Here is an 18,352-nt window from a genome sequence, read left to right as displayed (position 1 = left end):
TTTGTTTATATTAGGCATAAGAAGCCCACTTTGAATGTAATACATTGGGATTTATTATTAAAGTCTCTGGACAAAATTCCTTAGCATTACATACAAAGTTTCCCCGTAGGTGTATGTCACATTTTATTTTTAAAAAGCCTTTTTTACGTATAAGTGAGAAAAAAACCCTTAAAATTGTAAACTTCTCTTTTGTATTTTGCAAGCCTGCAACTTGTACAAAACAAAACATATCTGTTCCCTGATTAGCACTTTGTATATTAAATTCCAGCACAAGCAAGTTTTTAAGAGTGAGCTATAAACTATGAAAGTAAAGGCTTGTAACAGAACCTTAGTTAGAGGGACATGAATGAAAGTGGTAAACATTACAAAAAGGAAAAACTAGGTCCCTGCTCAATGCACTGTGTTGTACAATCACTGCTATGCTATATGTTGCAATACTGTATGCAGGAATGTGACACTTTATTATGTAAGTATACTCAGTACAGGAGGTTGTAAAAGAAAATAATTTTCAACAGGATCTCACAGACACTGGCATTTGCTCCCTATAAGGTACCCTAATTTTCAATATGCTCTTTTATATGACCGAGCTTCTGATGCAGCCAGAAAAACACATCAAAGCTGGAAGGTATGATCTAAGCCACATAAATATATAACAAAAGAAATCCCATCAACTAATTAAACTATTTTAAAGTTTTTCACTTCATATCTACTTATATGAATGACACAATTCTCAGGATTAATTCTGGGTATTAGATCTCATGAGAGGGACAGACACCATAGAAGGGGTTATGGAGAAGGAAAGGAGGAAGAGAGAATTGGGCGTGGAATGCATTTGGGGTTAGAGAGAAGTCCTACCATGAGTGCAGGGGACTGGACCAGATGACCTCTCGAGGTCCCTTCCAGTCCTATGATTCTATGGTCACAGAAGAAATTGATATTTTGGGAGTGAGATGCAGCCAGGATTAAAAAGGAGAGTCATAAGTGAGAGGGGAACATTTGGAGACCAAAGGTATCAAGCATCTCAACGAAGTAGGTGTGCAACAAACCCATATTTTGGGGATTAGAAAAGTAGCAAATACTATTTGCGGTTTTTCTTGATTAGACAATGATGTCATGATCTCTTACTACTCACCAGTGATTCTTGGAGACTACTTTGATCAAGAGGGATGCTGGAGTATAGGAGGCCATTTCATTGACCTGCAAAGACATCCCCTAATTTCATTATGGGCAGTTTGACATTTCCTCAAGTTAAGGAAGGACCCATCCCATCAAAGGAGGAAAAAAAGCTGGTTTTCTAATTCCCTAGCTCTGTTCAAAGATCTGCATAAGCGTCTCCTGGGCTCTTTTTAATTATGGCAATACATTAATGACTGTTGATTCCCTGTAAGGTCTACAGATATTGTGCCTGGGAAATAAAGGGAGAGAGAGTTCATAAAGCCAGAGATGGCAGGCCAGCACTGAGCAACTATTGAAGGTGAGCAAAGGGGCAACATTTCATTTCAGACACAACTCTGAAATGTTACATTTAAAAAATGCATGTTAAATTATCCAAAATGTCACCTACCTAGTTTCCAGGACCCTGAATTTAAATTATATTGGAACTGATCTTTCATACACCATGCCTTAGGTCTTTAATGCACATATTAATACAAGTGAGATGAGGTTTTTTTATATGACTATGCAAATGTTTATTTGAATCTGAAGCTGAAAAATATCATCTAAACCCACATTTACCTCTTGAGAATTCAGCTCAGTTATATCAACTACACTTGGCTACACTAAGCACACCTTTCAAGCAGAGGTCCAGAGACCATGCACATCCAGAGCCGTTGTTTTCTATTGAGTTGAGGCCCACACAAAAGGTGGTCCCCCGTAAGTCTCTCTCACCTCAGGTACAGACCATGCACAATCCAGTCCACCTTCACCATGCTAAAGCACCATGCTTTATTATAGTGTTCTAGCAGGCGACTGCCTGTAGTGCTATTTACATATAGACACATGCTTGACAGCTCCTGTCTTACTGCTGGGGGAAAAGGGAATGATACTAGCAGCAGCCAGCTCTGCAACCCCTCTTTCCAGGGCATCCTTCCTCTCTATCTGCTCCCAGCTGCTGGAGTTGCATCTCCCTCTTAGCTCTTCAGCTGTGGCCCTACTTGTTAACTGATCTTCCACTTAGATTCATAGAATCATAGAAGATTAGGGTTGGAAGAGACCTCAGGAGGTCATCTAGTCCAACCCCCTGCTCAAAGCAGGACCGACACCATCTAAATCATCCCAGCCAGGGCTTTGTCAAGCTGGGCCTTAAAAACCTCTAAGGATGGAGATTCCACCACCTCCCTAGGTAACCCATTCCAGCGCTTCACCACTCTCCGAGTGAAATATTTTTTCCTAATATCTAGGTTAATTGGAATTAACCTAGATTGGTGGGGGTTTCAGTGGTAAATTGCTGAGTCAGAACCCCCCTGAGTCACAGGGACTGCAAGAAAGGATGGCAGAAATCACTGCAAGAGTGAAAAATGTGTGTGTGAGTCGGGGCGGGGTGGGGGGAAGGCAGACAAACATCTTGCACTAGAGCTGGGTTCCCACAAAAAGACCATTATAAAGAAGGGAACATCCACAGCCCATCATTCATCATTAAAGCTTTTGGGCTGTACCACAGTGTCATGTGAAGTGGAGATGGTGACAACTCAGCATGGAAATATCTCAAGCCATGCATATTTGATGGCTGGTTTTAAAAATCCAGAGCCCAATCTGCAAGTCTGCCTTACATTCTTACTCACACAGGAAGTCCCATGCCCCCCCTCCCCCGACAGAAGTTAATGGGACTACTCATGTGAGTAGATTACTCACTGTGGGCAAGACTGCCCACACTTGACTGTAGGTAGCTTCACAGGAATGCAAAAGGGTGAAAACTTCCTCACTCCTCCTGGCTTATAGGTAGTCAGTGCTAAGTGAAATATTCACCCTGCCAATGACTACTGTGACAGCCAAATAAGGCATGAATACTTGGATTAATTCAAGAGTAACTTTCCCAAAACAATTAGGCTCATTTTAACAGGTAGAGTCATATTGTAATTAGAGCAGTAGGAACAAGTACTAGAAATACACATGTACAGTAAACTTGTCATTTTCTAAAACTACTTACATGTCTTAAATGGCACTTTTGTTAATATAAAAATGAACACTAAATGTGAGAGCAATAAAACGATATATTAAACAAATACTTGCTGAGTTGGCATAATTCCCAGAATGTACTATGGTGAAATTTTTGATTGGAGATATTAGTAGGTGATAATAATTTTTTGAAAGGTTCATGTATATTTTTTCCACAGTCTCTGAAAAACGGAGGCCAAACTATCACAAAAAGGGAGTATTAAATTTAAATTCCACCCTAAATTAAAGGTGCTTGGCTTATGCTGTCACATAAGATTTTGTTTTTGACAGGGCAATATATCTGGATTTGTTCCGAGAGTGAACTAGAGGTACTGCACATTTCTGAGGGCTGGGTTACCATTAAAAGACTACATACTGTCTCACAACAGTAGATCAGCTCTCAGGAGCTCTTTCTGGGATTCATAGATTCTAAGGCCAGAAGGGACCATTGGGATCATCTAGTCTGACCTCTTGCATAACACAGGAAGGTATTTCAAAACCAAAGCCTCAGTCAAGAACATTTTCCATACAAGGTTTCCATTAGAATAAACGTCTGGCAAATACAAATAATCAAAAGTTCCAAGGACTTTCCTCTACACAATTCTTCAAGAGTGTTAGATATAATGTACTCACTGTGGCTCTAGATGAGTGCAAAGTGGGACAGCATATAGAAGAGGGAGGAGTGCCTCAATGGCACGAATGGTGAGTGGCTCCAGAGAATGCCAATGCCCCCCCAGTGTGGGAAGGGCATGGTTAGGGAAGGCATATGAGGAATATGCCTAGAGGAGTAGAAAGAGCTGGAGTGTCCCTGTCCCTCTCTCTGTTCAGTGTGGATTCCCACTGGAAATGTGCATAGTAGTTATTGCTGGTTGCACCAGCAGAAATTCCCAAGCTGCTCCAACTTGCGCTGTGGGCCCAGGTTAGTACAGACTGGCCCAAAGATCTGGGAGCTGTAAAAGTTGCCGGACTAGTAGATCTGACCCAATAACGTTTTTATAGACCATCTTCATTGTATATAATGTCAAAGGGCTTTGCAAACACAGATGAATTACACTTAGCCATGCCTTATTCTCAGAGGCTGTGCTAGCCCATTGGGGGCCATAAGCAGGAATATTCCCCTCCCCGCCCCCCCGCCAACACATAATAAAAAGTGAATTGGGGCTCCTTGAGCTGCTCGGTGTCCTAAGCACCGGCTCCACTTATTCTTATCCCCATTTTATTGCTGGGGAAAACTGTGGCACAGAGATTCCTTATAGTGAGTCAGTGGTAAAGCCAGGGACAGATTATGGAACAAGAGTTCTCCATTCCAGGCCCTTGGTCTAGACTCCTAGACATAATACACGGATAGTTTTTTTTTTATTTTGTAATCTTTAATACCATATAAAAAGGAAAATCCACAAATCTCTTCTTTCAAATTCCTCCTTAAATCATATTTCTTCTAAGATGCTCCAATCCTCTAGCCTACTTAATTTTTGTGATACCTTTTGTACAAAATTAATTAATGAAGGAAGTAAAAGGAGTTAAAAATACTCCAGGAGTCAGGTTTCCTTTAGGTCTCCCATTCCATTTGCACTACCCATCTATTTACATTGCAAGCACCTTGGGACTGGGTGTGATGTTGCACTCCACATGTTTTATGGAAATGTGCTTATGAGTGTGAATATGATGTAACTGGAATATGCTTAATGCAAAAGGTCTCTTGTAAGGTATCATAATAAAGGTTATAACCTACTAAATATGTTCTTCTGATTTGTATGTATGTATCATTCTTGTATCTGAAGCTAGAAATATGAAGTATAACTCTGAGGTCCTATTGTAATTATTCAACGTGTGGGCCATTAATGGTGGTTTAGAATCTTGATGGCTCCCATTGACTAGGACAATTGGTTGTAAATGGTTTATTTACCTGCAAACTTTTCTGTGTACCTGCGGGCCAACCCAGGAAGAATGAAGACTAGGCATCTTACAGTGACATGTGACCATGTCACATGGTACTGGAATCCATCTTAATCCTTGTACTTTTCCATTGATGAGGCGGGGTGGGGACAAGCTCAGACAAGAGATTCCGGCCTTGTGCCAAAGCTATAAAAGGGGTTGGAGCAGGACAAACGGGGCAGCCAGTCATGAGAAGACCCCTGCTTACCACCTGAGATATCTGCTGGATCTAACAAAGGTTGTACTGGGAAAAGGAGTGGGCCAGGACTAGGAAGGAGTCTAGTCTTTGAGAGAAGCTTATTGGAACATCTTTGAGGGTGTTGTATTACCTATAATCAGTTTCTTAATGTATTAGGCTTAGACTTGTGTGTTTTGTTTTATTTTGCTTGGTGACTTACTTTGTTCTGACTGTTATTACTTGAAACCACTTACATCCTACTTGGTATACTTAATAAAATCACTTTTGTTTATTAATAAACCCAGAGTAAGTGATTAATACCTGGAGGAGCAAACAGCTGTGCATCTCTCTCTATCAGTGATATAGAGGGTGAGCAATTTATTAATTTACCCTGTATAAGCTTTATACAGAGTAAAACGGATTTATTTTGGGGTTGGATCCCACTGGGAGCTGGGTGTCTGGATGCTGGTGACAGGTAACCTGCTGAGCTGTTTTTAGTTAAAGTCTGCAGCTTTGGGGGTGTGGCCCAGACCCTAGGTCTCTGTTTGTAGCAGGCTAGCGTGTCTGGCTCAACAAGGCAGGTTCTGGAGTCCCTAGCTGGCAGGAAAACGGGCTCAGAGGTAATTCCAGCACATCAGGTGGCAGTAACCGAGGGTATCTCGGTGACTGAACTCATCACACAGGATTCATTCCTTCTTCAGTGACTTGTACAGGATTAATCACATGGCTTGCACTTGATGATTAATAAAAAATAAGTAATAAACATTGTGAATGTATCCTTGTTTCTAAAATCTCAGGCACAGTTTGGTCCCATTGCTGTAACTCATTCCACATGGGCAGAGTCTTGGGTCTGGGGGTGTACAAGGGAGTAAGTGTCCATCCATGAGGTACGAGTTTCAGGATTGGGTCCTATATTCATAAAACGTACATTATTTATGTTTTAAGCACTTTGTGGCTATCCTGATGTTTTTAAGCTAAGACTTTAAAGCGCAAATGCAAGATTTTAGATCACCTTGAAATGTCTTATAGTAATCAGTATTTGTCTACTAAATGTGAATTATTGTTCTGCAACCCAAAACCAACCAGTCCCTGACTCAGGTGCAGTTAAAAGAAGAAAGATTAAATTGTGTAGTTTCTGAGGAGGAATGCCTAACAAGGTGACAAAGGCTGTAAGTAATTTTGCAAAAATGAGTTGATTTGTAGCCAAGACCAGATGACCTATAGCCTTGCCTTAATGTGCTTTGGAAGATTCCATAGTCTGTGTTGCCCATCAGGATAAGAGGTTTCTTTTTATGTTGCATATTTCTAATACATTGATTTATCTTCCTGTAAAAAATATAACCCTTAAAAAATATGTTTGTTTCCCATACGCTGCCCAACCTTCCCATACAGTGTAACATTCAAGATTTCCTAGAAACAGGAGTGCAGATATACAGCCAGGCAGTTGGCATGCGGTTGCAAAACTTAGGCCAAGAAACAATGAGTGGTCTTGGGTCTACACTTCTGGAACGATTGGCCTTTAAAAGTCTGACAAGTTTCAGTTTTATTACAGCTCTGATTCTCAATAAGAGCCTGGTCATGGATGATGTTGAGTGGTGCTGAATCTTACTGGCTTTGTTGGGAATTGAGAGTGCTCAGCACCTCACAGGACCAAGCTTTTAAACAATCATCAAGAACAAAACCATGTAGTTCATTTATTCTTCAAATAATATATAGGCTATACTCAACAATCAATAAAGTTATTTATACAATTGTAAAAACAGCTCTTGGCAGTCAATAAAATAGAATATAAACACATATTCCTGCCTACACAAATCCTGCAGGGACAAGGCAGCCACACCCAAACTGATGTTTTTGCTGTGATTACATCCACTTTTGACTGTTCATTCTCAAGAGTCCCAAATTTAGTGAGAATCTTTTTAGTGCATGATGATATCAATAAACTATTGTAATAAGAACCAGCTAAGACCTTTGCCTAGATTCAGAATTCAAACTAAGTCAAACCCAACCCTGTCTTTTAACATTTTCTTTTTTAATTTTTCAGAAGTAATAAACCCCCCAAAAGTAAAAAGTAATATGATAAGCAGACATTTAAATTAACAACACTGAATAATAGACATCAGCATAGAGGAATGTAAACAGACCATGTTTTTAGATTCTTTTTTCCCCTCTCTCTTTAAAAAAAAGGCACAGCAAAGGAACACTACTTTTTCATAAGATCAGTTTACACAAATTAGAAATGCATCCTAACAGTGTTTTAGATATAACATCATATATAACAGTTTCATTAATGCCTCCAAGGGTCACCAAATTTCCATGTATTTTTCCTCAAATTGTTACCAATTTACAGTTATTTTCACCATCAAAGCTATGTCTGACTGTTCTTTCACTCATTCTGAATAAACGGAATGAATGGAGCTAGTAAAAATGTTCAGATTTCCCTTTTTTATGACACCTTTTGTCCAAAGTTCAATTTCCAAACCCACTCTCCTATCCCAGCGCACTGGTTTAGCAGGCACCTCTGCACAGTAAACTGCGGGAATATGGTCCTTTGTACTAAGAAACATATATTTGCTTCAGAGCTTTTACAGTCTGGGCTAGTAGATTTATTTTGTTATCTTTGGCTTTTCATTGCAGGTTGTGCCGATGTCTGCTGAGCAGCAGATAACTCTACGGAAGCTAAAGACAAGCTGAGTAGAGGCTTCAGTGAATCCTGCCTTCTAGAAAAAAAAGATCTTGTGTTCTCACCTTTGTTAGGACAGTTGTTTTCTGTGAAATCACTTGTTGTGTGACAGAGACTGACTCAAATGTCTGTTGTGTGACAGAGACTGACTCAAAAAGGGCACACACACATTAGTCAAAGGCACACTTTGATGGTCTGAAAACCTTGCTCTTATTTCTACAGTTGAATGAAAATACGAAAGTAGTTTAGGAAAATACTATCAAAAGTCTAATTAAAAAACATAAGAAATTATGTTCAGAAACTGTAAATATATCCAAATTTCAATCAGCTACTTATTGTAAAATGTTAAAACTTGACCTTTAAATGGATTGGGGGCAGGGGGAGGAAAGGGATCACATTTGTAGCAGTTATCTCCAAATGACTGAAAAATGTCTTCCCTAGTACTCAATTACTAGAAATTTGAGTGCCCCTAGTCGAGACTGCAGCTGTTGTAGTTTCAATTATTTCTTACTTTATCTCCCCCCAGTATGAACCACATGGCTGCAGTGCAATCCAGTCCAGGTAACAGTGGGATGCCCACTAAGAAAACCCAACTCCCTGTGTCGAGTTAACATGAGAAGAATCAGAGCTCCTGTTCGTTTTTCTAAAACCTGGGGCAAGGTTTAAAAAGATGCTATGGTGCCCCGTTCTCTTACCCATCCACTTGTGGCAACTTAAAAACTTGATTAGCAGCTGTTATTAAGAAATATAACGGCACTGGTGTACAGCTTCGTGACAAAGAGCTATGGCTCAAGGGTGTGACATTCAGATATCTCCAGGATAGAGAGGTATTCCAATGACACTATGAAGAACACTAATCCTTTTCCTTTCTTGGATGAAGAATTGTAGGCTGTGCTATCAGTTCACTGTCACTAATTTAGTGGATAACGATTATGATTTTTTTGTTTTAAGTAGTGATTTTTTAAAATTCAAATTGATTTTTACATTTAAATACGATCTTTTATTTACATGTTGCTAGTTCTCTACTTTCTTCCAATTTTATAGTCTTAACTTGCAAGTGGATGTTTTGCACTTGTTTTTAAATTGTTTTTGTAATTGTTAGTAGAATTTTAGATTTTCCATAGCAATCTTTTCTACTAAGAAGTTTCACAGTTAAATGACAGGTTTCAGAGTAGCAGCCGTGTTAGTCTGTATTCACAAAAAGAAAAGGAGTACTTGTGGCACCTTGGAGACTAACAAATTTATCTGAGCATAAGCTTATGCTCCAATAAATTTGTTAGTCTCTAAGGTGCCACAAGTACTCCTTTTGTTTTTACAGTTAAAATGCTCGTCTAAACTGAAAAAGACAAGCCTAATGTGTCATTAACATAACCGCAGTGAAAACAATATGAACTCAGACACAAAGTTCATAAGCAAATGACCCGGGATGCCTTCGCAACCAGCACCCCTTTCCAATATAGTGAACTTCCACACATCAAAAAAGCAAATATGTTTTGACTAGCCTCTACTTTTCCATGAGGGTTTGTAGTTTGACGTCAATGGGACCAGTGCTCTGAAGTCACTTAGATGTTCTGCAAAATCCCACCCTTTAGTGCCTAAAAATGGGTTTAGGAGAACTCTAGGCTCCTATTTTTGAAAAATGTTGGTTTGTGTGTACAAAAACATTCACAATAATTTTGTTAATGTATTAAAAGTTTAAATAACGTGTCATTGCTAATACTGAAGTACTTTTGTTTTGAAGTGACAAAGATTTGATTCCACTAAGAGAAAAGGTTTTAAGAAAAATACAATTTTAGTTATATGCCTGCTTAATGATGCCTAGGATCAGGGCCTTAATTTTCTATATTTTGTTTATTCTTTAGAGCAGTTTTGTAAAATTCAAATTAATTACCTTATTAGTAATGGCATTCAAAAGAAAACCAGCATTTATAACAGTTTATTACAAATTTTAATCTAAACTTGCACTAGCATAAATCTTCCAATTAGTTTTACACAGCCTCAGCTGTGTAAATCAATAAATCAGTTATTGAAACTGCCTTGCTTTCAATTAATCCACCACAATCACTAGCCATTTTATCTCCCTTCAGTGGATCTTTTCAATATCAGTTATATCCTTCTTGAGGTTAGGTAACCAAATCTGAATATATTCTACCAGCTGAAGGCACATCATTATTTTACATGGGTATACAGCCTCATTTTCAGAGATGCTGAGCACTCTCAATGCTTCAGATCAGGTAATTAATATATGACATTATAATGAGAGTTCCTATATCATTTTTCCCGCCTTTTTAACAATCAGGCATCCTATTTGCTATTTTAGCTGCTGGTGCTTTGTAGTAACTGGAGCTCAACTTTGAACTGAACATGAGAATTTCCTACAACTTATTTCTTGGAGGATCCCAAAAGATCAGTGCCCATCCACTGGGAGAAAAAAAAAGACAGAAATTCATGTTTCAGTCCAGCTGTGGAGGTTGATTGATCCTACCTTAGGAGGTACTACGAGTGGTGCACTAGCTGAGAATTTGATTCTTGAAGTGCAAATACTTTTCTGGTGTGTGAATTCAAAACTCTGTTTTCACAAATTTCACTTTGAAATTCACATTGCGTCAACTTTTGTGCCAGTAAAATTTTGTCAGCCAAATGTTCACAGCAAATGAATACAAAAAAGGTACACATATTGCTGAGGTGATTCATGGTGCATTAAAAATGGTTATAGGAAAGATAAAGGCATCAGCTGAAATGTGGGTAAAGGTAAAGGTTCAAACAAGAACATCAAAAGTTGGACACAAGCCCCCCTATCAGTATAGAAATGCCTTCTTGGTGAAAAGTGAGACATACTTCAAATGGCCTGATGAATGTACACAGCCAGCAAAATGTGGGTTTTTAATTGATACTTTTAATTGGAATAAAATTAATGGATGAGGGGGGTACAGGGGAAGAATGTGACATGAGTGCATACAGTTCTTTCCCAGCTCGGTGAGAAAATGAAAGTCCGCAGTAGGAAGAACAAAGCTTTAAAAAGTGAATTCATATGTGAGATTTCCATTCCCAGGATCAAAAACCAATAGTAGTTGTGAATGCATCCATCTGGTACAGAAAGAGTGTTTATGTGACAGTTCTTCTGCTGAACAGATTATGTTTTGGCTGACTCACATGATGCAATGAGCAATTTCGGAAGGCCCAACATATACTTACATCAATTGGCAAAAGATCTTGGCAACTCAACCAGTCTGCTAGGACTTTGGATTTGCCTACAAATTCAACCTCAATTAAAAATTGAGCTGGATCTTAGTACAGCTGCTTAGCAACTGAATTTTTAGACTAGCACATCTGCTGCTTAGATAAGCCATTGAAGCTCAGAATGGTCAGTTACCTACATGTGAGGAGGCACTAAGTTGTTGAGTGTTAGATAGATAGTCTGTAACTCTGATTATACCCACCAGAACCTCCTAGCATATGAAAATTGATGGTTAGAACCATCAGCAGTTGCAGTTCTATCTAAAAGAACAATTACATAGCCTGTTGTTGATGACATTAATAATTTCTTCAAATCTATTTGCAAACACCACGACTGGAATATTTGGCAATTTCTTTTGAAATACAGAGAATTTCCTGAGCAAATAGTTTGTATTTGGCACGTGTATTTGATGCGGCTTGGGGTGCAATCCAGACCAGTGAGGGATTGTGTCACCACTTGCCCTGAAGCCCTAGGTGTTTTACAATGATTTCCTACTGTAGCTCCCAGACTGGGATGCTCACAACCAGCCTACCAGCATGTAGTTTCCTGAGTGTCTGTGTGCTAGACAGCCCTGGTTCAGCAGCTCTGACCCCAGCAGCCTGTCTACAACCTCACAGCCCGTCTCTGGCTTTATCAGCTTTGGTTACCACTAGCCAGGTGACCCCAACATGCTCCCACTCCTGAATTTTCCCCAAACCGTGAGCTCTGTAATCTCCAGCCCTCCCCTGGATAGTTCAGAGAAATAATAAGGTTTGTTTGTTCCTCTAAGGACACAAAACCCACCAGCATGCCACATTAAATGGAGTTAACATTCATTCTAATTCAAACACAGCACTGGTATTTTAGATTAATAGTAAAACAACTTTATTAACAAAAGAAGATAGGATTTTCAGTGAATTCAGGTTTAAGAGATAAAGGTAGAGATGGTTACAAGCAAATAAAAGTGAAAACACGCATCTAAAAGTTTAAAACTTACTCTAGCAAGGTACAGACTTGTTCAAGATGGTTTCTCACCTATATTCAGTTTCCAGAGATTTGAACGCCACCATGGTTGAAGGACCCATCTTTCTCAGCTTGCAAGCGCTCTATTCCCTTTTGTCTGTCTTGTGACGATGCCAAAGATGGCTTCTGTCCTTGCCCATATTTTCCAAAGTTCAATTAACTTGTTTCAAGAGGCAAGATGACCTCATGCTGTTTCTCCCTTCCTGTGGGCTTCCTATCCCCCTTATGTAAATGGGGTTTCCCTTGTTTTGATTCCACCATGCTTCATTTACATAGGAGCTAGATAAATAGCTGCCTTCCCTCCTGTCTGGGAGCAAACCTGTTTCTCCCTGTTTGGCCACAGTCTTTAAACCATAATATTATTAAGTATTCATATTTCCTCATAATATTAATACATACATTTCAGAAGGATATTAATCACCAGTGAGTCATTGGCTTTCAGCAAAGACCTCACTCTATACACTTTTCTAATACAGTATACAATCCATTGATCCAATTGTTTATCACTTGAGATCCAGCCCCCTGTCTTTATAGACCAATAAACTTGAAATGGATTCTTCTGAGGGTTACCCCTCAAAGTGAAGTTTATTCAAAATGGGAGGAAGATGACATGGAGTCTGGTGGAGAAGGAAGCTCCGTGGTTTTTCTTCTCCCACTTGTTAGCTTCATAGCTTTGTTTTCCTAATTTGTAGAAATGGACCTTCACTGTCTCTGCCATAAGACTGGGCTGGTCAGAGAATCAAATATACATTCCCTTGTCCTAGGCAGACCTGTCTCCCTTTATACTCCCATGCAGGTTGCATTTCTGTTTTCAAATGTTTTAATTGCCCCCTTCTCTTCTCTCATCCAAAACAGTAGCGATAAATTCCAGTAATAACTCTACCACTGCAGTATCTCAGGCTAGCAGACGCTGATTTCTTTCTCTTTCTCACAAATTGGCCACAAGTCTGGAAAATTAGAAGACCACAAGTGTGAATTCTGTCATTCCTAATTTCCTCCATTTCACCTCCACTCACACCTTGTTCAGAATGACAGGACTGGGGTTTGAAGCTGGCTGCTTGCCACCTTTAAAGAAGTTCCTATAAACGCTACACAGAATAACCATCTCTAGGAGCCACATGGTGACTAACCTCCACCTTGTTGGCATGCTGCAGTGCTAACCACATACTGTCATATGTAAACAAGCCTAAACGTTGTTTGGTAAAATGTACTTACAACAGTTCTGGTATTATTTAGAATAAGTCAGTACAATTTTGCTCTAACCAAAGTTAATGTTTATCAAAATATGCCTATTCTCACTCCTAATCCCTCCATTCTACATAAAAGGGATTTTCTTGATAGCTCTCAACTGGATTTGAATAGCCAGCTATCAACAATCAGGAGACTGAGTGTCAGGCAAATATTTCAATGCTTTAGCCAATCACATACTGCTGTGAAGGAGCAGGGTGCAAATGCTCACCATTAGCCTTGCTTAATCTGTTACTTTGGGAAGACACCAGTGGCCAAATCCTGAACTCATCCACACTGGGTTCAGCTAGGGAAGTGAACACCTGCGCCACCCTCAAATGTAAATCTGGGCAGAGGTGCTGGAACTAGGGGAGCAGGGGCCGCTGCCGCACTCTCTGTCTTGAAGTAGTAATAACAACCCAAATACTTGGTTTCTGCCTTCAGCACCCCTGCTATAAAATTGTTCCAGCATCACTGAATCTGGGGTAACTGCATGGACTTCAATGGAGATACTTCAGATTTACACCACCCTGACAGAGATCAAAATCTGTTTAAACAGATACATATCTTGCCAATTATCGCTTATAGGCAAATGGTACATGACCCAGTAAGAAAGTATACAAGATATACAGATCAGCCAGCCTTCCTTATTTGCTGATGTAGAAATCCACTATTATTTATAATCTATTTTAGTCTAATAACAGTTATTCTACTATTCTTCAACACTTGCACTACTAAAACCATATACAAATTTAACCAGCATTGAAATAACACTGATACTGGCAAAAGGATGGTAATACGTGCTTTAAATTGCTACTCATTCCATAAATACATGTATGATATGCTGATTATTCCATATGGGAAACCGTGGCCCACATCAACTCATTCTTAATATATCTGAAACACTTTTTAATGATATATTAAAAACTAACTTGGCCTAAAGGGACAGACCAGTCCAAATTCTCTAAGAAAGTGATTACATGACAATATACTTTGTATATGCTTAATAAGCCATTTTTAGGTAAAAGTGATTCCCATTACACTGCTCTAACTCATAAACGCTCAGCAAACACGGGATATGATACAGTTTTATCTCACCAGCTGACCTCCCTGTATGTGGTTGGACATTTTTTCCTAACTAATTACGTGTGGTTTTGGTAGTGAGTAACCCACATGTTTTAACAGGGAGAAAACAAAGGCTATGTTTTAATGTAATGAACAATTAGGAATTTAAAACAATTTGGTTCATCAATCAGAACATTCAAATGTTCAAAAAAGACCCCCATCTAGTTTAACAGTCTTTTCACCTGGGGCTCATTAGTGCTGGGATTGTTTCTCTCTCCTGCTTCTAACTAATGCACTGCTGGGAGTCCAAGCAGGTGTTCGTTTCAGTGCTGTCTGCTCCCAGCAACTCTATCTGAGAACTCCATCTCTAGTCAGACCACACTAATGGAACCTTCTGCACTGGTTCTATTAAATTAGAGCACCCTCCAATTCCATATTAGCAAATGGAAATATTAATGCATAGCTTAAGACAACACCATTTGGGTGCCTGAAATATGGTGTTTGATTGGTGTTCTGTCTCTAAGGGAATCAGCCCCATCAACATGTTAAAGATTTCTTAAGGGAACATTTAAAAATGTATAATGGTTTTCTTTTTTCTAATGATGGGGTGTTATCCTAAAAGAAGAAATGGCTTGATTTAGAAATAAAACTGACCTAATTTCTGCTCTCAGTAAAACTGGGGTAAATCTAGAGTAATGCCATTTGAATGAACCTGCAAATGGACTACATGAGTTCAAATTTGTTTAACCTACACAAGCCAGATAATACAAGGCTTTTTCAATTCTACTTCTAACTGTTCACGAGCAATGAATTCAATTGCATTATTCTGGGTCTATAATTTGGCCCATTTTGTAGTACATACAGATTATATTAAGTACCATGTAATCATTTTCCAAGATGTTGGTTTTATTTACAATTGAATCAATTTTTTTTAGTGACCAAGTTTAATTACATTTGTGCATGTCAGCAAATATATGTAATAAATGTATGGCCAACCCTCGACCCCCAATATGCCCTTTCCCCTTGTGCCAGAGTATGACATAACAGCTCAGAGTATACCATAATCATATGATTCTTGACCTTTACCATTAATATTTAGTTAAAAATTCATTTGCATTTTCTCTGTTCCAGTACAACTCCTTGGAAGAGGGTTCACATTCTTGTGCACTGCAATTTAATCAAATTAAAATTATGAATTTGTTAATCTCATATTGATGTGTGTGTGTGTGTGTGTGTATTTCTATAACATTTAAAGCTTTTCTCAGAGCCTGGGCATGTTAGGGCTTTCCTGCTTCCTTCATTACTTGCAGCTGCTTCATCTTTGACCTGCAGATTTGAGCTAAGGGTTAGTAGAATACCCACATAATCCGTAGTGTCCACGCAGGATGCCTGAGCTTCTTGGTGCCCAATATGAGACATCTCAAGCTGGACATCCAAAAAATGGAGTTACTCAAAATTAATGGACATTTAAAAATTTAAACCTAAGTAGTTTAATTAACCATCAGAATGGATCTACCGTCACAAAGAAGTTAGCTTGGCCAATAGTGAAAACTGTTGAAATGAAAACAAAAACACTAAGAAAGTGAGAAGTATAACTTGCCTATGAATTTCTGAACTGAAATACACTATACACAGGAAACATGATCATGTTGTCATTGAAGCCAATGGGAATGTTACCATTAATTTGAGATGGGAGTTTTGCCTGAGTTAGGAATGTAGGATCAGGATCAATGTGCATTTTCAAATCACAATTGTTGGAACAGCAGCTCTTGTACATTCAGAGAACAAATTACCTTCTCTTTCTAGGTTTCATTTTAAACTTTTTCCTTCTGAAATTTCCTAATAAAACCCAAGCTAAACAATAAGGAAACATTTTATGGAGATAATGTGAAGGCTTTCACTAAAACCCATAGAAGAAAGCAAATCAGAGCTGATGTTAAAAATTGGGCTTGATTCTATGAGCCAAATGTTCATAACTGACCACCTAAATTGCATGCACAAATTTCCCAATTTTGTGTGAAAATGGAAAGTTACAGGTCCAATAATTACCACACAAAATTTTGGCATCCAGTTTTGAAATTGCGCTGTGCCCTTACCATACACTGATGCAGTTTTTTTTTGTTTTTGTTTTTGCACCTGTGTGACCAGAACAGCAGAGCACTATCATTCCAACGATTTGGAAACCACCACGTTGCCAAGGGTTCAGAAGTAGAAACAAAATGATTATAGTGGATCCCAAAGAGGAAGAGTATTTGCTTCAGAGTTCTCCTTTACTGGGGATGGCAGTAGATATGGAAGCTGGATGCCAATGGAAGCTGTTTCTTCCATCATAACAAATAGAATTTTCTGCCACAAAAACCATGCAAAGCCCAAAGAATGAGCCAGAAGATGCAACAGAACGTTATTATGGGTATGATTTACACATGAAAGGTCATCAAAGATTATTAGATGTATATCTAGAGATGAGCCTGAACAAAAAGTCCAACATTTTGACAGTCTGGATTTGGAGGACATTTTTATTCAAATATACATCTGAACTTTGCTGTTAGTCTTCTCTCTGTAATGGGTCAAATCAAAACCAGCTGAGAGGCAAAATCTCTCAAATTTGAGGAAGCTCAGATCCAGATTCCAAATTTGCAGCTGAGATTCATTGGTACTCATGTCTTAGCTGCCCTAACTTTTGTGGGGTTAAATTAAATCACACATTTAATAATTCTTTTACCAAAGTGTTTGTAGTAATGAGTTTCCTTACTGGTTAATCTGACTAGGACTAAGCAGAAACACTTTGAAAAGCTTAGTTCTCGATTTAATTGTTCATTTCAACATGCTGTTGCTTGCCTTTTCCTCAACTTGCCTAGCAGACTTTAGCAGTAACATACACCACTTGTTATTACAAAGTTCCTGCAAGTGATTTATGGAACTCAGCGTGTATTTTATTTAAGGGGGAAATCACAGCAGGGAAAATATTTCATGCCTGTATGTGGCCCTCTTTTGGCTTGCCTACCTGTTGCCTCCCAATAAATGACACATGTGCAACTCCAATCATTTCCTTCTTTTTATACATGCAAGTGAATGAAACTTCTGGGCACCTTTTGGCTTTAAGGTTTGTACATGTGTGAAACTTAGCTCAGGTGACCATAATAAAAAAATATCACTCAATATATTGGAAAATGTCATATGAAAATGGTAAGAATGAGCAAAGTTATTGAGGAAACAATGACTTATTCAGTGATTTATAATAAATCTAACTAACACAAAAGCAAATTTTTAACGTTTTTAACCAGACCTTTTCCTGTGCAGAAGGCTAGAAATGGACATTACTACTCAGAAGCATGCCAAAAGTGAGCAGACTTGAATTCCTGCCATACTGAGTTTATTAAAGTTTAATGTGGAAGGAAAGTACCAAGAAAGCATGAAAAGACATTATTGCATAGGGCCAGATCTGCTGTCTTTCGCTGTAGAACTAATGCTCACAGCCCCATTGCAATCAATAGGATTAATTAGTTGCATAAGTGATCAACAGCATGGATACCCATGGCTGCAGATCCCATGAAACAGAAACAGTGTGTGTTTGCAAGCTTTTGGAGTTTGTGAGAAGTGGTTAGCTAGAGGAGAGGCTCTCTGTGGAGCACATCTTCCCAGCAAACCCTTTGAAGGGAGCTAAGGGTAGTATAGCTCCTTAGAGGGGCTTAGTTGTTGCTCCAAGACAATTGGTCCGAACTGGGGGTGAAGAGTGAGCTCTGGGAGGCACAAGAGCTTCTGGGAGTGTAACAGTTGTGCATGCTGTCCCCTTCACAGATGTCCTGCTCTGCTGACCAAGAAGGGAGTGGTGATAAGGTCATGGCTCCATTTCTTCCCTTCCTATGCCTTC

The sequence above is a fragment of the Caretta caretta genome, chromosome 2 (assembly GCF_965140235.1).
Source record: "Caretta caretta isolate rCarCar2 chromosome 2, rCarCar1.hap1, whole genome shotgun sequence".
Taxonomy (NCBI): domain Eukaryota; kingdom Metazoa; phylum Chordata; order Testudines; family Cheloniidae; genus Caretta; species Caretta caretta.
The sequence above is the reverse complement of the archived record's forward strand: the minus strand, read 5'-3'. Positions refer to the sequence as shown.